Here is a 26,384-nt window from a genome sequence, read left to right as displayed (position 1 = left end):
TGACATGACTTGAAGTCTTGTCCCTCGATTGTATTTTAAACGGCTGCTGTTTGTGTTAATTTCCACGTTGCTTGGAGAAGGTGTGAAGTTGATGAAATCTTCTAAAGATTTCAGTTTTCAGTCTCCATCTGTTCTTCTCATATTTTTATGCTTGAAATTCTACTGGTTTGCTAATAATTATCTATTTCTTTAGTATTTTAAAAGTTTTTGCATGCAGTTCCAGTTTTTTATCTGCTACAAGGTGCAAATAACCAGTGGGATTCCCTTATTAAGAAAGCTAATTTTACTTCAAAATATAGCATCTTGCTGTTATCCTACCACTGACTTTTTTCTTCATCTCTTCCCTTTTGTGACTTTTATCATGCATCTGAGATTATCGTTGATGTGTGAGATTACAATTTCTCAGCAGAGCATACACAGATTCATTCCCCAAATTTCTGTGGAGCTTTTTAGGTTACTTTTATCAGCTCCAAGGCTTTGTTAAATTACTAGCATTTATCTTACTCACTTGCCTTCACATTATCTTAATCACTTGCCTCATCATACGAGGCCCACAATTGAAATATCTCTGACATTAATCAGGAAACTTTTGATTACTTATAATTGGCATTACGTAACATGTCAAAGAACAATGGAAAAGAATAATAATTTGTCTCTGGTCTGAAGTTTCTGTGTATGCTTTAAATCCACCAGTAGGTGCTGTTATACTTAAATTTATCCCTTGGACTGTTTTTTTTTTTTTTTAAAGAAACACAACCTTAAGAAAATTCATTTCAGGATGGCTCTGCATGAGATGATATCCATTGCTGATTCTTCTCATTTTTCTTTCTCAGCAGACTTTATACAGATTGGGATCACACAGCTGGCACACTGCAAAATTCGAAAAAGAATTTAAAGGGAAGACAATTTAAGACAGCAAAAAATAAATGTACATGGGACAAAACATTTATAAAAGACACAGAGTAATGCTGCCATATGGAATTACTCTGAACCCTTGAGAAGGCTTTCAATTATGACAGTAAGAAAACTTTAAGAAAGATGTAAAATAACTTTTAAATTATAGAGGAGAAGATCTCCAAGAGTAGCAGTCAAAATGTTCTTATGGCCAAAGATTATTACATCATATATATTGGTAATTTAGCGTTAATTCAGAGAATTTTTTAACGAATTAATAGTCCAAATTGTCTAATGAATACAGAAAAGGCTCGTTAATACTACAATCAAATTTGTTATATAAAATAATCTTCTTAATGTCATTCTTTCTTCTCTGGGGATTTGTACGGAAAATCACATCTTGCAATTTACAAGGGGATTAGGTTTTCCTGTAATTCCAAGAGACTGGACTCACTAACCACCAGGAACCTCAGCTTCATATTCTTAAATACCTTTTATGCACAGAAGGGGGCTATGCATATTCACAGATGAAGTATTTACAGACGCATATTTACAGAGGAAGCATTGGAAGAGTTAGAATGACTGACTTCATTATCATCAGTTCACTAAATGAAATCTAGTAATTTATACATGCAAGTGAAATTTAAAATTTTTAAAATGCCCCTGGTCAGAAATAATTTTTATAACATTAAATAAACACCTTAAAGAACATTTATGTTTTATAACATTAAATAAACACGTTTGACCAAAACATTGCCATTAGGATTTTTTTTCTTAATGTCAAAGATTTTGATGGAGGGTTATTATGTTTTTTTATGGGAGTTTTCTTTTAGGGCCATCTAGACTGAGGGTTCTGTTTCCAGGAGTGATTACATATTTGTGTTCTGCGTTTGCATTAGACATTAACTGGAAAGGTTATAATCTTCAAGTTAGAAATCTTAGTAAGGAATTAATTCACAGAATGGAGACTCAATTCTGAGTCCAGTGCAGAGAAAGATTCCAAGAAAGATTCTGTCAGTGTTTCCTTACCTCTTCCTCCACGCGTGTAATTTTCACGATGCCATGATGGCCTGCTGGTAAAAAGACACAAGCTGGTACTCCAGGTGGAATTGCTCAGAGATCTCACAGTCACTGAGCACACTCATCCTGGATGCATCTGCAACCTCTCCCACACGCTGAACAGCCTGACATGCTGAATCTGGGACTGAGTAAACACAACATCATCCTTCATCCTAAGTAGGTGATCTGATATTACATTGTTCAACTATAAACCTTGCAGTAAAATTTACATCAATTCAACTGGATGAGATTCTATATTTTTAAAAGGTATCAATTTCCACATGGCTACAAATATTCTCTATGTATCCCCCATCCCTCCCAAACTCCATTGGTCCAGAAGAATTTTTTATGTTTTGTCATACAATTGAAGTTCCCTGCTTTGAAACAGTTGTGATATAAGTTCACATTCTTGAGATACTGCATTAGACATGTGAGACTATTGTTCCTCAGCTCAATGCTCTTTGGTTTTTTTCTTTTCCTCATGCACTACCAGATTTATCTGAGCAAGGAAGTGCAGGCTATACTTGCACAGGAACTGAATGTCTGGTGCTTGGCAACCAATTCCCAGAGAAATGTAAGACCTACACAAATTATGGCTGAAAATGAATTCCATTTCTTTTCATCCCTCTGAACTTTTGGTAAGGAGGCCCTCTAGAAACAATCTCACAACTGATTTATCTTGGGGTCTTGGGATACACTTGCACTGCATGATTCTATAGAATCTCTGTTAACCCAAAGGTCTGATTGCTGCAAACTGTAGTGTGCAAGCTCTATTTAGAGGAAACTGAATAAAGAACTTGAGAACTTTTCCCTTAGAAAGTCTGCAGAACTTCAAAATAAGACAGAAAGCTTAACATTTGGCATAATTTGAGGAAATAGGGTCAGATAATTGCTTATTTTGTCTTATGATACCTGGAAGTAGAAGACAATTGAAAAACTCTGGGTATATTCAAAGAGAATGAATTGAGAAGAATGCAAATAATCTAATAAAATCTTTCAGTCTCATAAAAATATGTAGCCACAGATCCCTTCATGCTAGCTGCAGAGTGTGTGCTCAAGGTAATACTGAAATCTTGGCAGCTGCTGAAAAAATTGCATTTAGTTTTCTGAAGTGCATCTTCTCTCCTTCCCTCAAGATTTTGAAAAAAAGGCCAAAACTTCAATACACAGAGAAGTGGCAAAACAAAGTTGATAGCAATTATTTTAGTTTAAAATAATGCTGTCTCATCTATTATGATAGCAGAGTCCATTTTACATAACGTGTTTTCATGGGGATTAGTGGATGCTAGAGTGTATCATGTCACAGTTTTTGATGGGTCTGAAGGGCAAAGCAGAATTTACTGTTTGGCAGTTATTTGAACAGTTACAAATGTTTATGTTTTATTTAGAAACCCTCAGTTATTGTTTTCATTTGGCAAAGAAAGGGTAAGTATTTGGAGCATGTATAATTTCATCTTCAGTTAGTAGTCCCCAGAAGAAAGAAAAATCTTAACATTCCCATTTCACTTTGAAAAGAAGTCCCTAAAAAATTCCTTAAATCTGGAATTAACAGTCTCCAGTGACAGCAGATGGCCAGACTAGCCTGTGAAATCTTAAGAGTCAGTGAATCTCTTCAAGATCTTGCCCTGGTAACAGTCACATAGACAAAAGCATGGATTCTAGCCTGGAGATATGTAAAATACCTCAAGTAAAAAAGATATTATGTATGATACAGTTTGAAATAAAAATTTGTGCTTAGAAAGTTCATTCCATCTTAGTAAAAAGGGAATTTTGCTATCAAATCTATCTGAGCCCTTCATTTTCTTCTGCTGCCTGAAAAATGCTCGGGAGCATCCAGCCACATTAATGACGGATTATTTCTGCTTTCTACCAGGCCAATGGATTTTATGAGTGTTCAACATCTCAGGGGGGAACTCATCTCTTGTGTTATTCCTGAAGGTATTGTCTAGTACAGCACTTCAGATGAGTGCTCTGGTGCATGCTGACAATCATTCATGAAACAATTTGCCCATACTGTCTCTTCTTTACAGGTACACCATCTCAGTTTCAGTCCATTACATTTGTTTAGCAATCAGTTTCTCTCCCATAGAGCTTTTTGTTTTTCCAATTTCAAGGGTTAGCTAGCTCCCGTCAGCCTTATCTCAAAGATGGAAAAAATTTAAAAAAAAAAAAAAAAAGGCTGGGAAGATGCTATGAGGGATGGTACTGGCTATGTTTGAAAACATCAAAAAGCTACCAAGGAACAGAAAGGGCTGAAGTCGCAGAAAATGAAACTCCCTTTCTAGGAGATCCCTTTTTCTTTGCTAAGAGATACATGGCTATAGAGATAGATGCTTATGGCTTACTGGCTGTTAGTAATTTCTTTGCAGTGATTTGAATCCTTTGGTAGTTTCTGATAAAGTTTTTGACTGATACTATTGTCCTTCACGGACAGTCAAAAATTACAAGGTATTCCTAACATAATTTGTATTCCGGTGGTCAATTTTTGTACTTTTAAAATTTATTTACTGCCAATAATTTGTGTAAATGCCTTTACTATATTTTCCACAATTTTTCTGAAGTCTGTTTGCCATGTTTTAACATATTTTTAAACTACAATCTAATCATAATGAATATTTCTCCAGCTTTAAAGTGAAAAATTTGGCTTCAAACAAAGATTTCTATTTCTAAAGCAAAAATGCCACTGTTGTCATAAATTATTCCTGTGAATTAGAATGACTGTGAAGTCATAAAATGAGAGTTGTTACTTTTGGTAACGGCCTTGAGGAGTGGAATGCTCAAAGCAGAAATTGCAGGCAATGTATGGCACTTGGTTCTTCTCTTGTTGATCTGCTTCTCACATTTTTTTAGAGTTCTTAGGTCTTCGCTGACAAGTGAACTTCATCAAAACTGTGCCCAGACTTTTAAGCAAAACAGTGAGTTAATTTCTTCAAAACTGGTACAAAGGTCAGCTCTTGACACAGCTTCAGTGTTAACGCAAAATTGCAATGGGAAAGCAATGGTAGAAAGCACTGGTGAGTTGTTAGGTTCTAAGCCTGGCACAGATCAGATGATTACCACAACTGTATTCTCAGCGCACTGGTAAACTGACAAATTATGAGGTGAAAACCGAACAAGATAGAACTAATTACCGCAAAAAGGCTCATTATAGCATCTGCTCAGACCTCTGGTATAATGCAGCCATATCCAGCCATATAAGCACTCCAAATAAGCCTGTGTTACCTACACAGACTCTGGTTCCAGGGCAGCACGGAACCACACTCCGTAGAGAGAGGGGAGAACAGAGACCAGCATGCCTCTGCAAGGGCAGGGGACTCACCAGCTGTCACAAGCGTGCGCACACACGATACAAGGAGATGAAATTGTCACGTTGGCATCCAAGTTTGAAAGCAAGTCACCTCTTCCTCCTTCTCTCTCTTCCCCTTTACACCCCCTATTTTTTGGGAAAAGAGTTTTCCTATTCTTACATTTAGTCAGCGCTATAATACGCGGTGTTGTTTCAGGGAAAGAAGGAAAAAACAACCACAACCGTAACCACATTTGATCAGTTGTGACTCTAGGGATACAGTTCTTCCTAATCCTTATGGGTGAGCAGATAAAGCCACAGGGCAATATTATTTTCTCACAGTTTAGCAAGGAAGAAAATCAATAAATAACATGTAAATTCGCAACTTTTTTTTGCTTTAAAATAATAATCTTAGCAAACTAACGCAAATACTCATATGGTCCTGGAATTTCTCCCAGAAATTATATCAAACTATAATATTTAAGAGAAGAAAAAATGGGTCTCATCCAAAACACACTAAGAAATGGTTAGTCTACCATTTTGACTGGAAACTTTTCAGTTGCTCTTACATGCAGGAAATCACTTCTAATTTCGAGGCTGATTTTGTCTAATATCAACTTCCAACTATTAGACCTTGTTACACTTTGATCAGCAAAATTGAAAAGCATTCCATTATCTGATTTTCTTTTTCCGTGTATAGACAGATTTCCACTGGGATTTATAAATATTTCACACAACTCCTTGATCAAATGAACCTATTAAGGGCTTTTTTTCAGCTACATATAATTTTTGGAGTACTACTTTGAAAATCATTACTTCAACACTCTTCTCCACATATGGATCCCAGGAGGAGACACAACAATCTTTAGCAGTTGCTTCATCAGTGTGACATGCAAATACAAAGCTCAGTTTTCCTCTGCTCTGTGTTATTCTCTTCACAAATATAGTAGATTTTTGGCTAATAACAATAATCTAAGCACTAAGACAATTGTCTGTACTTGAATTTCAGTAGCTTTACTCTGTTACCTTTGTTTCCTTGTCTCTTGGTAGTATAAAAACATATTGGTGATATTTTAATAAAGAAATTTGAATTATTCTATGACTCTATAATATACATTATATACATATCGTGTATACATATATATGGCTATATAATAAACATAATTCCTAGTCTGTATGCAATCTGCAAACTTCTCCAGGATATTTCTGATGTCCTCATCCCAAAAGCGGAGGAAAAAACTAAGTAGACACAAATATAGAATTGGCGTCTAAAAATTCTACTTTAATACATTTATTTATTTCTATACGTCACATTCAAAATTTATCAATGATCCCATTTTTAGTCCAGTCATCTTGTGAGATCCCCCTATGAATGTTTTTTTTTAATCAAAATACATATCAAAAGCTCTGAAGAAATCCCTGTGTCTTTAATCATAACTATCATCACTTCCAGCTAGTCTCTGAAAACACCATGGAGTTTGTTTAAGGAGATGAAATTCCAAAAAACCTCTAATGACTAGTGCAAATTAATCTTACATTTTGAATATTAAATTAAACACCCCATTAGATATTCAGCTTTGAACTCACACTAAATGATTCATAACTTCCCAGTTATTTCTCACGACCTTTTTAAAGCATAGGAGTTGAATAAGCAGTCTTCAGCTTTTGTTCAATATTGTCATCCATTTTTCAGAAGCGCTCACGTAATTTCCTTTAGGCTGTAGGTTATTTGAAAACAAGGGAAAAAAAACCCAGGCAAACTTAATACTTTTCTAGTGGTACCCATTGTTTAGTTCGAAAATTTTGCTCTGTACTTGAAGAGAAATACAAACAGTAAATAGGCCTCAGCTGGGGATATGGTGTGTCTAATTCCCAGCAGACAGATTAAAAGGACATGCAAAATCAGCATAGTTTACTGTTCAAAGTCATCTAGGATGTAGATGATTATGAGCCAGACCAGCTGGAAAACAAACAGTTTCACTGGAGCACTGAAAAAAAGGTGTTAAAATGAGATTTATTGTTACATACAATGAAAATTAATACTTTTCTCCTGAGGGGCTGAAATTCAAAGAAACTAACTGTAGCCTCATTTCCATTTTTATAGCTACAGCTATTAATGATTTTATATGTGTTCGTTGTTTAACAGAGGTATAAAGCGCTTAGTGCAGTTCCAAAACACATATGGTATGCAGTGGCATTTGAGGCATCCTAAGCCTACAGCTGGCCCTCAGAAGGCTATGATTATCCCATAAGCCCTAAGTCATGTCTGCCAACAGCATGTAGTATATCCATTCGTTACCATTTCATTATCATTTCAAAACTTTTGGTCTGGAATTTAGTACTTAGCCCTCCATAGCTCACCACAGGATTACTGAAAGGCATCGTGACTGAAAGGCTCTCTGCTCACAACAATAAATATACCTCTCACACATTGTTCAGTTATTTCTTATGACTGTTGGGATGAACAACAGTTACTGACTTAAGGCCAATATAAGGTTCATACTGAAATCTTGAATGTTCTAGCATTGAGTAAGTCCTCATCGGTTTAATGCTGCTTTTGTCACTAAAGTCCCACCTGTTACACTCCTCCTTTTCCTTCTCTTCTCCTTTATTCTCCTACTTTTTGGTTTTGTTCTTTCTTTCCATCCCTCCCTCTCTCCTTCTTCTTTGTATGCTTTAGAAACTCATCCATTTCTCAGTTAACCATCTGGACACAACAGCCCAGAGTTGGCTAACGTTGTCCTCATTTTCAAAAAAGAGCAAGAAAGAGGACCCTGGGAGCTACAGGCCTGCTAAAATCATGGAAAAGGTCATTGAAAAACACCCGGAGGACAACAAAGTCACTGATCACAGTCAGCACAGCTTCATGAGAGGAAAGTCCTGCTTGCTGAATATGATTTATTTCTATTATCTTATTATCTGCCCATCTATTTGATCTTGGAAAGCACGCAGGTATAATATTTCTATACTTCAGCAAAGCTTTTGATACTCTCACACTGAGTCCTTCTGGAACAAAATATCCAGCCCACAACCGGATAATCACCTTACGTGATGGGTGAGCAACTGGCTCACAGGTTCACACAAAAAGTTGTGGTGAACGGGGTGACACCAGGCTAGCAACTGTCACTAGTGGGGTTCTGCAGGGCTCCATCCTCAGCCCAGTACTCTTCAGCATTTTCTTTAATGCCTTGGACAAAGGAACCAAGCTGTTCACTCTTATGATCAATGACAGGACTCTAGGAAATGGCATGATGCTGTGTTGAGCGAGGTTTAGGCTGGCTATCAGGAAAAGGTTTTTCACCCAGAGGGTGGCTGGGCACTGGAACAGGCTCCCCAGGGAAGTGATCAAAGCACCAACATGACAGAGCTCAAGAAATTTTTGGACAGTGCTCTCAGGCACAAGGTGTGATCCTTGCAAGGTCCTGTGCAATGCCAGGAACGGGACTCTATGAGAGAGAAACACAAAGCCTCATGGCTCCTTTCCAAGTCAGCTGCTGCAGTGCCGGATCTCTTCAGCCCGACTAGCTCCCGACAGCGAGAGTGGGCCGCCCGCAGAGAGCCGCGCAATGCGGCGTGCGGCTCTAGGGCACACTGCCCTGCGGCACGGCTGGGCTGTGCTGGGGATAGACTGCACTGACAGCAGGGACAAGGAACAGGGAGAGACATTCTGCATGGTTTCCAAACGAGCTCATCTCCAGCAGGGTCAGGGACAGAAACACCATGACTCAAAGGCATACATCAGCTTATAAACGGGGGAGGTCCCAGGGGAGGATACAATCTTTAACCAATTGGGAGAAAATGGAACATAAGGTGGGGAATACAATGTTTAAACCAATAGGGGACTACAGGGGAGGAGAATAGCTTAAACAAACCAATGGGGTTTCGAAGGGTACAAAATTAATAGGGAAGTTTCTAGAGAAAGGGGCAGGATTGGGGAGGGATTGACAGTCAATGGGAGGAGGAACAGGGAACAAAAGGGCAGGTCTTTGGAGACATGGGCAGCTAGGGCAAAAACCAGCAACGTAAGGGGGAGAGGAACAATCCGTTAGTAACAAAATACACTATAACAGTACAAAATAGGAAGGATTATAAAGCTGACAACTAGAACTGCATTACAATCAAAAACACCCACTGCAACAGTCAGCAGAGTTTATGATTCTATGATTCTAGAAAATCATAAATCAGAAAGTAATATAGATTGTCTCAAAAGTATGTTTAAGAGATTTCTCTCCTCCAAATAAAATTAATCTTCGTGATCACTTCTGTTTTTTAAGTAGTGTAAAAATATATATAAGTTGCATACAGAAAAAGCAAGCATAGCTTTGGTCAAGACACACTGTTCACACCAAAACAAGTAGCCTAATGAGAATTCAGATCAGAAGTACCTCACCTTTCTAATGGTAAAAACTGCTGATACACAGGAGTCACCTTACCTTGAAGGACAGCACATACTTTGGAAATGGGCACTATTCATACTAATCATCTATATATATGAAAAGCCTTGCACTTGAGTGTCTGCCAGTAGGTGCTTAGGTTTTAGTTGAGCCACTGCGTTTCTTCAGTCTTCTCATCTCTAGTAAGGATCCCTTCCCAAAGCCATATATATCTCCCCACAAACATATGTGGAATACTAATTTATACAATAATTTATAATAATAAAAAAGCAACTAAAGATAAGAAAGGTATTTTTGTGTGTTTATGGCAAATATGTCAAAAAAACTGGACTATAACAGAAGCAATGAAAAACTAAAGTACTTCAGAACTGGCCAGTAGAAAATATTTGGGACATATGCTGAGTATGATAGATAGTCCTGCTGCTAGACCCAGAGCACTGGATGAATTGCTCTTACCTTTACAGCATGTAGGCATTTTAACCAAGGAGTCCAGAGCAGGTTGCAAAAAATTACTACTAAATTATTGAGCAGGTAATTAGTTCTTACTGAGATTTTTGCTGTCCTAAGATGGGTTTTGTCTTACCCTGTGTTCTGGGAATTAGCTCATGAGATTGCACCTCATACAAACTCACCAAATCAACCCTTTAAATATTGCAATAAATTTTGAGATGGATTAATTTCTACTTACAAGAAAAAATTAAAATTTTCTGAAAATTAGATATAGGGAAGAAACTGGACTCTTAGTTTCCTTCTGTTATCAAAGGAAGGGGTGAGTGATACATCTTTTTCTCTTCTGCCTGTAGAATAATAACCTGGCTTGTCCTCTGGAAAAATTTTTATCTGTTCTTATTGTCTAGGATTGAATTTGAACCAAATTTGAAATTTCAGATTTCTGCATTGAGTAAAATTAATTTCATTCATTAATCACTGCAGTTATTTGAATTAATTTAGAATATATTCATTAGTTCTGAGCCACTAGTGATCACAATATATTAACTACAAAGGGGGATGTAGTCTTGGAACATTGTCACAGGGTGAAAAGGATTTTAGAACCAGTGAATCCAACAAACTTTTTCTTTCTTAATTTTGTATATTATATAGCTATTTTTTAAAACAAACTTTTAAAATATGTAAAGCAGTTTTAAAAATCAAATTCTTTGCTATAAGAAAGAAAATTAGTAATTTAAAGAGAGCACATGGGATTGCTTATAATTTTTCTGTAAAAGTTAGAATTTTTTCTATGTAGCAGACCAGATTAAATTACTGAGGACCACAATTTTTTTTGAGATAACATTTGGATAAATACTGTTATTTGGAATTATTCTATCAAAGGAGGCACCCTAATGTTACAGCCAATAAGTAAACTCATACAGATGCATAACTCAGCATGAGACAAGCATTCAGCTACTTCTATGAGTCATGATGCTACTATGCCAATCATTCTCTGTGGCACCAGCCTGAAAGATGAACAACAGAAACTAGCAAACTATTGCTTCTATGCATAAAAAAAATTATTATAGTCTTTCATTATTATTAGTGTTAGGGTAAAGTTGTACAATTGTATGCAAAAAAAAAAGCTGTAATTTTTATCTGCTTGAAATCTGTGGTTTATAAAATGCTGCTATAGTCTTAACAAATCACAGAATCAGAGAGTGGTTGAGGTCAGCAGGCACTTCTGGAGATTATCTGGTCCAAATATCCTGTGCAAGCAAGGTCACCAACAGTCAGTTCCCAGGACCATGTCTAGGTGGCTTTTGATTATCTCCAAGCTTGGAAAGTCCACATCCTCTGGGAACAGCAACTTGCTATCCTCTCAGCAGAAGACTTTTTTTTTTTTTTAAAGAGGAACTCCTGTGTTTCTGTTTGTGCTCATTGCCTCTGGTCCTTTCATTGAGCTCCACTGGAAAGGATCTGGCTTCAAAGCTTTTACATCCTTTCTCCAGCTATTTACACACATTATGGAGATCTCCCCTGAGTGTTCTCAAGGCCACAGAGCTCCAGCTCTCCCAGTTGTTCCTTTTGGTGAGTTGCTGCTGACTTCTCACAATGGCTTCCTTGTCCTTCAGGTGCCTGGAAATTGTTCCTGGGATTAAGTGCTCCCTCCCCTACCGGGAATCCAGGTAACACTGACCAGTCTGTAGTTTTCTGGGTCCTTCTTCTTGACCTTTTAGACAATAGGACTGACATTTTCTTTTCTCCAGCCCTCAGTCACCCCCTTCAATTGCCATAATTTTTTCAAGATAGTCAAGAGTGGCATGATTATTGATTATTGACACCTGCCAATTCTGTCAGCACTTATAAATCCAAATTGTTTAAATATTTTCTGACCTGATTCTCTTCCACCAAAGAGGATTGTGTGATAAGATATAGCCTACAGGCAGATCAGGTGCTTGACAATGTGGTAGGAGTCACCAATTATCTGTCTAGATATATTTTCATAGTGAGTGATACAGGAACAGTTGAATGATCTAATGCAGTTAATCTGATTAAAAATGTTCTTAAATTGTGTAGTGTCCAGTGCTAAAAAATTAGCTGGCCCAAAATATTCTGTGAATCAAGAGGGTGGCTGAAATACCTTGAAAATGAAGTTTTGTCAGCTTTCCATTTTGAGATCTCAGAAGTTCTTCTGTTGAACTATGCATTTTTGGTATTCATGGATTCATAACACCAAATGCTAAACTAGGCAGAAAAAAAGCTAATGTAGATCATTCTCTTCTCAGGCAAAGGTAGGAAACCATGAAATGAAAAATGCTGAAGTACAGGAAAGGAAATATTGTTACTGCATGTTTTACAATACTTTAGCCACCTGTGGAATTCAAAATAAGCATTTCTTTGCAAAGAGGTAAAATAAAAAATTCACTAGGAATAGTGTATTAGTAGAACTATTTACTAAAATTATCCCTGAGATATGAGAACTATTCAAGCATAAAGATAATGACAGAATACCAGGTTGGAGGGGACTTCAAGGATCATCTGGTCCAACTTTGCTTGGCAAGAACATGGTCAAGACAATGTGGCCCAGCACTCTGTATAGCTGGATCTTAAAAGAATCCAATGCTGGAATACCTGCCCCTTCCCTTGGGAGATTATTTCAGTGCCTGATTGTTCTCATTGTGAAAATTTTCCTCTTGTGTCCAATTGGGATTTCCCCAGGATGAACTAGTACACATTACCCCTCATCTTCTCCTGGTGACTCCTTGGAAAAAGGAAATCTCCATCTTCTCTATAGCCACCCTTTACATACAGGAACATAGTCTCCCTGAGACTTCTCTTCACTAGGCCAAACCCAGCTCTCAGCCTTCCCTTGGAGAACAGGTTTCCCAGTTCTTTTATCATCTTTGTGATTCTTCTTTTGACCCTTTTCAGCCTGTCCACAAATTGTAAAGTAGCTACAGGAGTTACCATTGTAACCCAGAGCTTTGAAACTGAGGATACCTAGTGTCATGTGTGGACAGCTTCAGTCAATCATCCATGTTTCTATTTGGACAAAAATCATATGTACAATTACTGGCATGGATGGAAATATGGATGCTTCCCTGGTTTAGGCTTGACACCCTTAGAGGAAAATTGCTTAGTTTACTTTACTTAAGACTATGCACTTTTCCTTTCTCCAAGTTGTTTTGTCCTCTGCTTGGCAGAAGCAGTCTGTAATGCAGAGGGGGAGCACTCACAAGATTTGTGCAATGTTAGTAATTCGGTATAGAAAAGAATACCTGCCTCATTGTCTTGGAGAATAAAAGATATCAAAGTGTTTATAGCAAATAGAGAGATTAGCCAAGAAGTTTTGCTTGCTCGTTCAGGGTACTAATAATTTGCAGGTGGACATTGGAAAGAAGTACAGACTGACAGCTGTGAGTTGCAGAGATAGAAGCACTTGGATGCACTTTGCAGCTTTTACAGATACTCAGAAATTGAGCACATATCTGACCTTTCTATCTCAAGTGCATAAATAGCCTCAAGACTATGTTTTTGCATGACAGAGTCTAGGGCTGCATCACATACCATGGTCTAAGGTTTGCTGGGGAACAACTCATGTCATATTTGGATAAATGTTACTTCAGCCTTTAGTTATGCTAGGGCAAGGAGAACTGGCCAGCGCATGAAGAATTGATTGCTAACTTTATTATACCATAAAAACTACTCCTTTTTTCAGCTATAATTTATACTACTGACCTAATTTTATTTCAAGATAGTTGATTATTAAGACATAGCTGAAGATGCTTTTTCTTGGTCTAGGAAATGTATTCCATCCTATCTATGCCAAAACACAGACAATAATGGATTATTTAAAAAGACATGTATACGTCCATTTAAAAAAATGAATACTTCAAGGGCAGTACACAAGCTGCTTTCATGGTGCTAAATGGACTGGTGGAAGAGGTTGACCAATATCTATTTTTGTGCAGAATAAATGCATGGTTTCAAGCCAAGGAAGTGCCTTTAGGACAAACTGAGACAGTTGCTGCTGATTCCAAGGTCAAAATATGGCTCAGTAAACCATTTATCAGAGTGAGTGTTGAGCAGGGGACTTAGTTCTGTAAGCAGGAGCTGGATGTCAGTCTGAAATACATCTGAAACTTCCTCCTAAATGCCTTAAATCAGATACATAGACTCCAGTAAGATGCAGAGGAACATCTGACAATAATGAAAGAAGTCTTAAAAAAAATTTGAGTAAGGAATTGTATAAACTCAGAGACCAAAGAAAAGAAAGATTTAGATTAGATTCCTAAAGTAAGGGACCATGCATAGCTCCAAATTTTCTTCTGCCATTAGCTTTTGTATATTTGTGAGTTCTTCAGTTCTTATATGTATCTCACTCTCTGTATTTCTTCCTGAGTGTAGGTGTACACACAAGGACATATGCATAAGAACACATACACATCCACAAACACACAGATTTTTTTTAACAAATGTCTTTTATGAAGCTTGCATTGGTCTTTTCCTTAGTCTGTCTCTTTCCTAGCGTAGTCTTTCTTATTTTCTTACCAAAAGAAAGTTAACAATACTTACTTTTCTCTGCAAAGATAATTTTTCATTTAATTTTTCATTGTTGCTATTTCTTTGTAACATCACCAGTCTTCAAGAAATTTCCACAGTTTGGAATAGATAAATGTACTGTCTTGAAGCCTTTGTAATCCTTATAACTAGGATTCTTTGCCAGTGAGATATTTGCACTAAACACCAATCGTTTAGATGTTATTCCAACGCTAGATGAATGTCAGTCCCAGCTTGGTTGCAATGGTGAGCAAATGACAGGTTTGCGTTTGTGAAACACTGCCCTCTTGTGCCTCACTAAAATGAGATTACAAAGAGAAATACGTGTGGGTTTTCTTCTCACTCTCTCTTTTTTTGGTTTGGTTTGGTTTGATTTGATTTTGGTTTTGTTTTGTAGTTTCAAGTAAAAAGTATGATCACATATTCAGCTCACATTTTGCTGGACTAGAGCAGCTTGCTTCTTCCTTTGACAATTTCATCTCTTTTTTATTTTGTAGGCAAAAGAACAAGAGATGTTTGCTTATTTTTTTTTATTAGCAGTGGATTAGTAGGAGAAGAAAAATAAATTCTCAGAACAGAAGTGGAAAGGTGAAAAATTATATAGGTGGGAGATGTGCATGCAACTAAAAATGAAATAAATATATGCAAATGCATTAAAATAGATAACACAGAAGGAAAAATAGGGTGATGATTTCTCAAAAAAGCCTGACTTGATATTTTGTTAAGTGGAGAGCAGTGTCCCAGTGGCACATTAGAGATCATGTAAATACATCTGTCTGATAACTAAATTAATAAATAATTCCATTTTAAAAAAAATTAACATTTATATATAACTGAGGGTTTTTTCTGAGTATAGTAAGATGGTGGCTACAAAACTGAAAACAAGGGAGACATTTGTGCTTCCTACCTTGGAGGAGATCTGCCATATACCAAACTTGCTTCCAACAAACCTTCATTTCAGGCCTTGCTAAAAGCTATGACTGAAGGGAGCCAAGATTGGCACCTCCTCAGGACTAAAACTTTCAACAAGGCTTTGTAAGATCATCTTTTTGCTGGGTTTAGTCTGTATTTAGAAGACTTCAGGATGCCTATCTAAGTCTTACAATCAACTTGCTTGTAACAAAACCTTGTAAATTATATAAAGACACTTGTAAATTATATAAAGACATTAAACCTAAAAGCTGTTGCTTCAGTATTTATATTGCTGGGAAAAGCCACAGATCCAAAAAAAAGCTTCTGAAACCAAAACTCTTACAAGACTGCTACTGCTGCTGCCCTTGGGTTGACTCATACAGTCAGATTTGAGGGCAGAAAATTATATAAATCAGAAAGGGAATCAATAGCATTTTTCTAGTTTTCAAAAGCTCATGTGATCAATTTGCAGCCATAGCGGTTCTTCACAGATTGTTTTATTACACATGGATAGTGAAATTAAAAACTGAAGAAAAAGATCTCAGCATTTACAAGGCAGTTAGATAAGATAGAATTGCTTACTGCATACTAAATTTATTTTTCCCGTTGCAATCATCTGTTTCATCTCAGCATGTTTCCTTTTGTTATCCCTCACAAAGCAGGGAGCTTCCATTAAATACTTCATTGCTGTGTTAAACCAAAACCCATGATCCTGCCTGGCATCAGAACTTTTCACATGATGCACTTAATCTTCCTGAGTTTGAGAATTTTCCATTGGAAGTCCAGCAGCGAAAGCAATATAGCACTTTCTGTGGCATTTGTGAACTTCTGTCTCCAGTCTCAGACCCATTTAGAAACCATTTGCCCAAGACTTGTTCCATATTTTTTATAATGTCTGGACTCTGATATGACCTTTCCATAACACAGAGAGCATCATCCACTTTGTTGGGTTACGTTTAGCCGCTATTCCAAACACAGTTTTTCAGTGCCTTGTACATCTGACATTCTACCTCTTCTAAATCTAAAGAGGGGGTGGGGAAAGTCTGGAGTCTGGGTCAAACTTTCTCATTACTAACAAGAGTGAGAAAAATGCCCGTTCATGCATCTAGCTCATGATCTGCAAACCTGGATGATCTGATCTTTGTCTATTTAAAGACTATACAAGTCTTCATGTTGCAACCTATGATCCTAAATTCTTGATCAGCCTATTGGAGTGTGCTAGGGCTTCTGCTCCTCACTCGTGCTTAGGGATGCTTTCAAGGAAGAGCCAAGCATATGAGAAGATGACAAGGTACAAGTTGTTAATCAGATACAGAGTTGGGATGTGTGCTGCCTCATGTATGGACAGGACCCAACCACAAACTGCAACAAAAGTTAGACCCACTCTTCTGTGTTAATCCAGCTACTTCTACTGTTAATCCAACTTTTAGCAAGTGATGATGAAGCAAAGAATTTTTCAAGCTTCCCTTGAATGATTTTTGTCCTTCTCCTAGAATTCTGTGGATGTCTCCCAGGGAGAAAGATGTTCTAATTTAGTCAGATCAGTATCACTTTCTTAATTCATTTGCTTTAAATGTGAAAGATTTTTAATTGTTTATAGGAAGCAAACATCTTCATGGATTAGCATAAAATATTTCTGAAAATATTCCATTTGGCAATATATATCACTCCAATGCTGTTTTTTAGAAAAGCTCTTTTCAAAATTTTCAGCTGGTAAGTATTTGTGAGGGAGAATCTTACTGAGTTGAGAGACAGTCAGTTTCTGAGAGAGTCATTAGTTGCCCTGTCACAGTTAAGAGAAGGGCAGCATTGTATCCCCAAAATACAGTAGTGACAGCAGTGCACTAAAGATATTTTTACTAGAATTAACTGATCCTGATTTTAGGTGCTTTTGATTAGAAACGGCTAAAAATTAAAGTTAGCAAAATGCAAGTGGAGAGGAAGCATGGAGACAAGGGCTATGGATGGAATGAATTATCACTGCCTTCTTCCAAGAAGCTAGGGAAATCCTCCTTTTGCTTGGCATGGCTATAATACCATTGGATAGAACTGCAATGTTTGTATCTATATGATAGACCTGTGCTCATCTGTGCAAGTAGCTGTCAAGTAAGAAGGAACAAAAAAGTCTGTGTTTTCTTCAGATCTCTCAGTCAAATCACACAGATGTTAGCAAAACCATGGACTGAATCTTTCCACAATCAACAGATACATAAGGCAAAATACTTGAAAGTTGTGCTTTCTTCAAAAGCATCTGGGCAGTTTGAAAAGTTGATCATGGCATTAATTTACATTTTGGGGTAATGAGGATTCTAATCACTCCCAAGAATGACTGGAGGGAACGGTGATTCCTCAGGTACATCACCCCACAACAGGAACCTTTCTAGTCATAAGCCCTGACCCAGGGATCTGGCCCTATCACACACACTTCCACTTCAGGACACCTAAATAGTCCTTGAGCATAATGCTGTCCCTCTGCTCTTGAGCTGAACACTCTGTATGACATATGTGTGGCCCACTTAAGAACTACAAATTTAATTCCAGCCTGCTTAATTCTGTGGGACACAAATATTGGAAAAAGATGATACCTAATATACAGAAAGACTCCTGATATCTTTTAAATAAAAAGAGCAAGTTAAAATTTCATTGATGAAAAGTCTCCACTGTTGACTGCTGTTTCATCCTGTATCCTGAAATCAATATGTTATAAGGGTTCTCCACACACTTACAAATAAAATCAATACTTTATTAACTAAGTCTTTCATAACAAATTAAATAATGTCCCTAATGAAACTCTTGAGTGACTGGGAAACAAGACTTCCCAAGTGAGTAATTGGCCTCAGACCCATACTGTGTGGTAGCTATAGGGAAAGTAGGCAGTAGGAAGAGAGAAGAGGGGGTGTGCATGGGGATACATCTGTTAATTCCACTTCTTTTCTCCAGCTGTTAATAGAGCTTTTCAATCTCATGCAAATGTCTGTGCTACCTGTGGTGTGTACCAGAACTCACACGTGTGACTCTACCTGAATAATTTTCAGATATTCATGTCTATCTGATACCTTATATGTCATAAGACACTAAAGGCTTTTCCCATAAGTCAAAAGCATTTTGCAATTCTTCAGACTGCGGAAAAAAATTAGACTCACTACTTGAACTTTGTGTAAGAGGTGAAGCATGTCCTCAGGTACAAAATGACTTGCTAGTAAAGATACAGGACAAAATCTGAATGAGGAAGAATACTACTTCTGTGATTTGTTTTCCTGGAGACACTCACTCCACTGTTACACACGTGTACACTTGAGCCACTATTTTCAGGTACACTGCCTTTTTAGAATAGTCATTGCCTCCAATTCTTCCTATCTGAACTGAGACATCCATATTCAATGAGCTCTTCTTTCTCTTGTTTTTGGTCTGGAAGAAAATGGCTGAGCTTTAGAAAAGCTCTACACTTATCCAGAAAAAGTATTGCACTTCTAAATTTTTCTATTTCAAAGTTATTTGAACTTATTCAAACATATTTGCAGAAGGCTTGTAAACAGGCTAGGCCTACAGCAATTATAATATTTTGAGATTTTGGTTTTAGAGCTCTGGGGCATTCCTTGCTTCCTCAATACAGGAATGGACATATCCTACTATAAGAAAATAAGAGGAATGTAAGATATGTCTTCTTGTAATATGTGTTTCTGAACATCTGGAGGAAACAGTTCTCCTTTCAGAGAAAAAATTCATTTTAGTATTCTCTTAAGAATACTAAGAAAGCAAGGAAAGGAGGTGAAAGGACTAGCTACTGATGGTCTCCAGATTCATTCACCATAAATTTGCAGGATATTATATATCTTAGGTCATCATCTAATGAATGATGCTATAAATTCTATTTTGTATCAGATGAGAAATATGACAAAACATTACTTTTTGAGTTAATTGTGAGCAAAAAGTTCAGCTCTGTTGAGAAAAATCTAGAAAATATATATGAGTTTTATATGGCTCCTTGAGCATTTTGACTGCCCATCAATCAAACCTATTCAATAGAAGGCCAGAGGCAAGGAGATAATAAGAAATTTGTTGATAGGCAGGAGAAATACAGAATGTATGCCATGTTTGTGAAATGCACAGGATATATCAAATGCTAATGCAGTGGAGCAATGAAGGTGGCTCCTAACCCTAGAATCCTAGAATGGTTTGGGTTGGAAAGGACCTTAAAGATCATCTAGTTCTCTGCTGTGGGTGGAGACACCTTCCATTAGACTGGATTGCTCAGAGACCCATCCAGCCTGGCCTTGAGCACCTCCAGAGATGGGAACTCCAAATTCTTTCTTGGCTAAATTTGTAGCCCATTGAGCAGCAAGTCCACTCCATTGCCAGTGAGATGACACTGTTTTTGTATGAAATTTAAAAGCCCCAGAACTGAGGCTTGTTGGTTTTGTCACCACTCTCAATTTGTTGTGAGAAGGTGTTGTTCTTTGGTAACAAATGTCTCCTGTTATGATGTGGACTACAAGCCAGGAACAGTAGCAGGAAAAAGAAAGTCTGAGTGCACATTTTGGATTACTTAACAGTCACTTTTTTAAAGATCACCTGTCACATCATCTGGCTTATATTTGTTGAGGCATAATATTGTTACAGACTATGCCCTAGACTATGCTTGTCAGAACCAGCAAGTACATGAATACCATTAACCATTAAAGTTACATGTGATAATACCCTCACTAAAAAAAAAACCCAAACACCAAGAAAAGTGATGGCAATAAATTAAAAGCTGGTCTTGGAAAAGAAATTCTTTATTCTTAATAAGAATAGAGATTTTTCAGCTACAAGAGCTAATTATAAGTATGAAGTTTGTTCTCAGACTTCCATCTGTGCAGTATGAGTAGATAACAGGATATTGTATACTCAATGCAATGAAGCTAGGAAGGAAAAAAATCTATACAAGGTAATTGATGTAATGCAGAACACTTGATCACTAACAAATGTATAAAAGGTCAGTCAGACATGAGAAAGGAAATAGATTATTCCAAAATGAGGATTTTCAGATTTAAAAGCTAGTAGCCTTGAAACAAAAATATGAAAATTATCCAGGATATTCCCATGAAGAAATCAGTCTTGAGATGTATAAAACACAAATTGAACTCAACCACAGAATTTTTAATCAAGGTTTCCCTCTCTCTTTTCTTTTGTGTGTGTCATGCCCTATAAAAAATAATTTCTTAAGAAACATTCCATGAAATACATCAAACATATAAGCAATCAGACCTGCCAGGAAAGGAAATGAAGATGAGACTGGGACAAGTTTGAATCTCATTAGAATTTCTGCCTGGGAGGTTATTGTTAACCTATTTTCCTTCTCCTTTCAGAAGCCATTATTTGTGTCAGTTAGAAGAGTAAAAAGAAGTAAAAGAGGGAGACACAATGAAGGTCTTCTTAACCTTTAAATCATACCTAACCTATGTAAGTAGTTTGACTTGTGGGAGATACTCATGCTACTGATGCTATAATCATCTTTATCTGGAAGCACAAGTGCAAAATTAATGTGACAAGAAAATTGTGGGAAATGAGGCATATTGTTACTATATCTAAAACTGCTCAGATTTATGTGAAGCATATAAATAGAGCTCCTTCAATAAAGGTTTTTATAAATTCTGATCTCATCCACAGACTATGATTTTGCCTTTCACTATGTGATAACTAAAATAATGTAAATCACTGAAAGCTGATGGGTAATGTGAGAAATGCAGTTGTTGCTAGAGATTACAAAACTTCTCCCTTGCTCACAAACTAATAATTAATTTTTTTAGCACAACTTTTGAAATTAATAAGCCAAGTGAGCAAATATGACATTATAAGTGGGGCTGTGTTACTATATTTTTCAGTACTTTCTGCAGTTGTTTTGCCACTTCAACATTTATTCCCAAGTAAGAAATTTCAAAGTAAACCCTATAAAAAAGTTTTGTCCAGTAGGTGATAATTTCATGTTGATAAAAAGCATTGGAAAAGATAACACCTTAATTCTCATTCAGCAGATGCCCAGAAGAAATATAATAAAAAGCTGTATCTCATCTATCATAAATAGTTTTCCCTCATGCTCATATATATGTTTTACATAGTCAACATTCTTGCTTTCTTTGTTCAAGAAGTAAAGAGGTAGAAAATGTGGCTTAATTTCTCTGAAAAGCTAGAAAACTATTAGGATTTCGATGGTCTGGGCTAGCTTGCTCAATATTGACTTTATGTGCTATTATACACATCTTTTATTCCCATCAGTAGATGTACTCTTGGCAAATTATTGCTGTAGCAGACAGGTCAGTAGGAGCAAAGATTCTAGGTAGAAAGAAATATCAGTAGAAATATAAACCTTCTCTATACAAATACACTGAAATTTATTGGAGTGACAGGAATTTGTTCTTAAAGGAGTGGCAACTTGATTCTTGGACTACTTCTCATCATCTGAGTGATAAAAAACCCCAGGGGCAAAATAAATGAAAGCATATGAGAATTACATTGTCTTTATTCAGCAGTAGAAAACAGAAGGTTGCTTGCATAGTAAAGTATTTCTAACTCAGCAAATCTCCAAAGATGCAGATTCTCACAACTGATCTGCCAATTTTCGCAGCATCTTGGCAGTCCACAGTAACATTTGCACATCTAACATTTGCATTTTCTGCTGCCAGTTCTTGATGCCTAATAAACACAGCTTAAGTGACATTATCATTACAGTGTCATCTTCATCAACAGCAATCTTCATTATATTTCTCTGCTACGGAAAAGTACAATTTGAGGGTAATAAGCACTTGAAATTGAAGGAAACAGTGACAGCTTTTTATTCTAAGGCTGCTGAGCCCATAGCCCACAGGCACTCTCACTGCAGCTTTGTTTCCTCTCTGTGGTGTTCATGACTATACAGATTTCTCATCTAAGTTTTCTTTCTGAAGCATTATGCTTCTGAAAAACATATTTTTGTACTATCATTTCTCTCAGATTATTTATTTGAAGTAGCTAAAGAGAATACTCACTGCCTTGCAAATTTTAAAAAGTCTAGGATGTCAACAGTGTTGACATGGGATTACTCCACTCAAAATTCTTTACTCTGATAATTCTTCACTTTTAGAAGGAAAATTAATTACCTATTGATCTATGTGAAACATAATCAAATCTGTAAAAAGTAGAGCATGTAATCTGTACTCCTGATACGCGATGAACTTGGAGACAGTGATCAAAAACAAAAAAAAAGATAAAAAAATTGCTGAACTTTGAGGCTTGTCATGATGAATTAAAATCCATTATCTAGTCCTATTACTTAGTTGACATAAATTAATATTTGCAAAACGACACGGACTTCTAATCTCTGATTGAACATTATGGACAGAATATACACTTAGAGATTTGATGACAGTTGCCATAGTCTTTAGTCAGCATGGTGTTCTGTCAGTGAGTCTACACCACAGTGAATACAGTGTAAATAGATGTACTGGCACTAAGTGGGTCATATGTTGACATCACTGTAATTATGACATCATGAATATTAATCAAACCTAACAGACTGAGTATTTACTCAGGTTCTCAGGACATAATGGCAGCTACTTACAAAGTCTAACAGAATTCAGTAGGTCTAGAATTAATATAGCTGCAATATGACCATCTTGGTCTCAGTCTTGGCTGCTATATTTTATCACTCGTTTTGGAATCCAGGTCTATCACTGATGCATACCAAATGCTAAATTGAAATTTCTATGGCATTTCTCAATGGGAAATAACTATTGATCACATTTAAGAATGCTGAGATCTTCAGAATTGAGGTCAGTCAACTCCTAGATAAATGTGGGCATTCACTTGAATCTTTTGAAAGGAGCAGTTCACATCTCATGTACAGTGTCACTTGATTTTAAGTGCTTTCCCCTTTACTGTATTTCAGCTCTGGTATCAGCTCAAAATAGAACCATGAAGATACAGATTGCTGATTTGCAGGAAATATGCCATACGAAATCAATTTTCTGGGCTAAAACATTCAGTATACGTACCCCTTTGGATTAATTGGAAATGTATCTACTACTGACTTCACCAAGGGCAAGTCCTGCCTGACCAGCTTAGTAGCCTTCTGTGATGGAGTGACTACATCTGTGGACAAGGAAAGAGCTACAGATGTCCTTTGCCTGCACATCTGTAAGGCCTTTAACACAGGCAGTGAGAACATCCTTCTCACTAAACTGGAGAGGTGTGGAGTTGATGATTGATATTTTGTGGATTATGAATTGACTGGCTGGTTGCATCCAGGGTGTAATGGTCAGCAGCTCAATGTGCAAACAGAGATCAGCCATGGGTGCTGTCCCTTGGGGGTCTGTACTGGGACTGATATTGTTTAATGTCTTAATCAATTGCATAGGCAGTGGGATTGACTGCACCCTCAGCAGCTTGGTAGGTGACAGCGAGCTGGGTGGTGTGGTTGACACAGATAGATAGATAGATAGATAGATAGATAGATAGATAGATAGATAGATAGATAGATAGATAGATAGATAGAGACTATATACAAGGAAGAAGTATTTTCCGATGTGAATATCAAACCACAAGAACAGGTTGCCCAAAGGGGTGGAAGGTGCTCAATCCCTGTAAGCATTCAAGGTCAGGTGAGATGGATCTCTGAGCAGCCTGGTCTTGTTGAAGATGACTCTGCTCACTGCAGGTGCCTTGGACTAGATGACCTTTAAAGGTCCCTTCTAACTCAAACTTCTACATGATTCCATGAAGATTCAACTTGGACAATCAAGCTGGTCTTCAGTTGAAGGAGAGTAGGTTTAGATTAGATATTAGGATACAATTCTTTAAGGGTGGTGGGACACTGGAACAAGTTGTTGAGAGAGGTTGTGGATGCCCCATCCCAGGAAGTGTTTAAGATCAGGCTGGATGGGATTCTGAGAAACTTAGTCTAGTGGCATATGTCCCTGCCCATGCAAGAGAGATTGAAACCAGATCTTTAATGTTGCTTTCAACCCAAGGCATTCTGTGGTTCTATTCTATGATTCCATAATCAGAAACATAGTGGAAAATCCTTCTATGGATGTTGAGATGATGAAAAAGGGTAGGTTTACAATACCTAATGCAAACACCTTATTTGAAATTTATGAATTTAGCTGTGTGGTCACATTACTTTTCTTTTACTTCTCTCTTATGTTGAAAGTTATGTATGAAGACCTTGATTTTCTCAGAAAAAAAAAGTCAAAAAACCTGGAGAACACACAGATCAGTAAAAACCAGTAGGAAATTACTGAGATAATCCTGTTGTGTAAAATGCATTTAAAGATATTGAGAGCTTTATATGTGTTAAAAATGAACCAACTCTTACGGTTCCATGATTTTTTGAAGACAGCCTAAACCTAGCTGAAAGAATTTAGTTCAAGTTTGTAAATGTTTTGGGTATTTACTTGCTCTGTTCACATGCAAGATGGATCCGTGTCATGCTGCTTGCTAAATTAAGAAAAATGAGTCATTTCCTTAACCAGAGGGGTTTCCAGCAAAATTGAAATCCTGAGACTACCATAGTGCAATAAGCAAAACCAAAGCATAATAGGTTTTTTTTTTTTCCATGCAGAAGTTTAATTATTCTTGGTGGAAGGAAAAATGAAAACCATGAAGGTTTTCAGTGATAGCTTTGATTAAAATAAAAACCAGCTTTGATTTAAAAGGTTTTTTCCCTCCTTTTGTTTAATAATGGCCATAGGAATTTGTTATGCAATTCCATTATACATTTCTTAATTGATGTGGAAGCCAGACACAGTGTCTTTGCTGTTGCCCATATACAGTTAAAAAGCAAAAGCAATTTGACCATATTAGGCTAATTTTGCTAGACAGATTCAGTTCATGCTTCAGCTGTCAGAACAACTGCTGCCTTCATACTGTTAGTGATTTTGACATTCCTTTGAGCGACTGAAATATCACAGATTCAAGGAAGGCTAGATAATGGTGGTGCTTTATTCAGAGTAATTTTCAAGTGTGAGGTTAGCTTAACAAAATGTTTGTACTGAAGAATTTTCAGTTTTTCCCAAGCATCAAAAATTTTTGACTACTGTTGCACAAGACAGGAAATCAATGATTAAATAAAATTATTTTGCAGATAAGTACATGAATTTAAGCAAATGCATATAAACTATAGATCTTTGAACAACCTGCACTATTACCTTCATGTCATCAAGACAAAGAGTATTGCCTTCTGCCTTTGTCACAAACACAACGAAGTATCTTAGCCAGATCCCATCTCCCCAGAGAAGACCAAGCTACAGAACATAGTAGATATTTGATATGCTGCTGCAGTACACAGCAGGTCTACTGCCTGTGAAATAGACGTGAGCGTGGAATTTATGTTTCCTAACTTCCCTACTTCAGTTCACAAAAATGAATGAGTCTTCTCTGGAAGCAATAACTCTAAGAAAACTCAGCTTGTAGGAGTCACAGTTGTACTGTGTCAGAATTTGTAAACTGTATAATGAATGAGACAAATCATATGACAGCTATTTTTCAAGCCCTTCTCCCAGTATATTAGTTTATAAATGTGCTGAAGTTGTCTTTCCTTTTTTTTTTCCAGCCTTATAGTGGCCTTTAAATTATATCTCTGACCTTCAAAGTTTTTGCTCTGTTGCTGCTGTTCACCCATTCTTAACCTTAAATAGACTATAGCTGCTCTAGTGACACTGCTGTAATCTGCCTGAAAAGATGCTATCATTTTGGGTGAAATTCCCTCACATTGAGAATGCACATGAACATGTCTTGGGGGCAGGTGAATTTGGACTTTAAACATGCTCAATATTATTATGCAGTTTTGCACATAAGTCTAGTGACTACCTTTTCCTCAAATAATAATT

General features: G+C 36.9%; 1 long non-coding RNA gene across 1 annotated transcript in view; it reads right to left on the bottom strand.

Moving 5' to 3' along the window:
* Positions 1–765: 765 nt before the first annotated feature.
* LOC132326925 (uncharacterized) overlaps positions 766–26,384 on the bottom strand; it is a 75,784-nt gene continuing 50,165 nt past the window's right edge. Inside the window, exons 2-3 of the long non-coding RNA XR_009486370.1 lie at positions 1,924–1,964; positions 766–870 (exon numbers count right to left, since the gene is read on the bottom strand). This is a non-coding gene — a long non-coding RNA (uncharacterized LOC132326925). The remainder of the gene's footprint in view (positions 871–1,923; positions 1,965–26,384) is intronic.

The sequence above is a fragment of the Haemorhous mexicanus genome, chromosome 4, assembly GCF_027477595.1.
Source record: "Haemorhous mexicanus isolate bHaeMex1 chromosome 4, bHaeMex1.pri, whole genome shotgun sequence".
Lineage (NCBI taxonomy): Eukaryota > Metazoa > Chordata > Aves > Passeriformes > Fringillidae > Haemorhous > Haemorhous mexicanus.
Note: the sequence above shows the minus strand (reverse complement) of the source record. Positions and strands in the feature narration are given on the sequence as shown.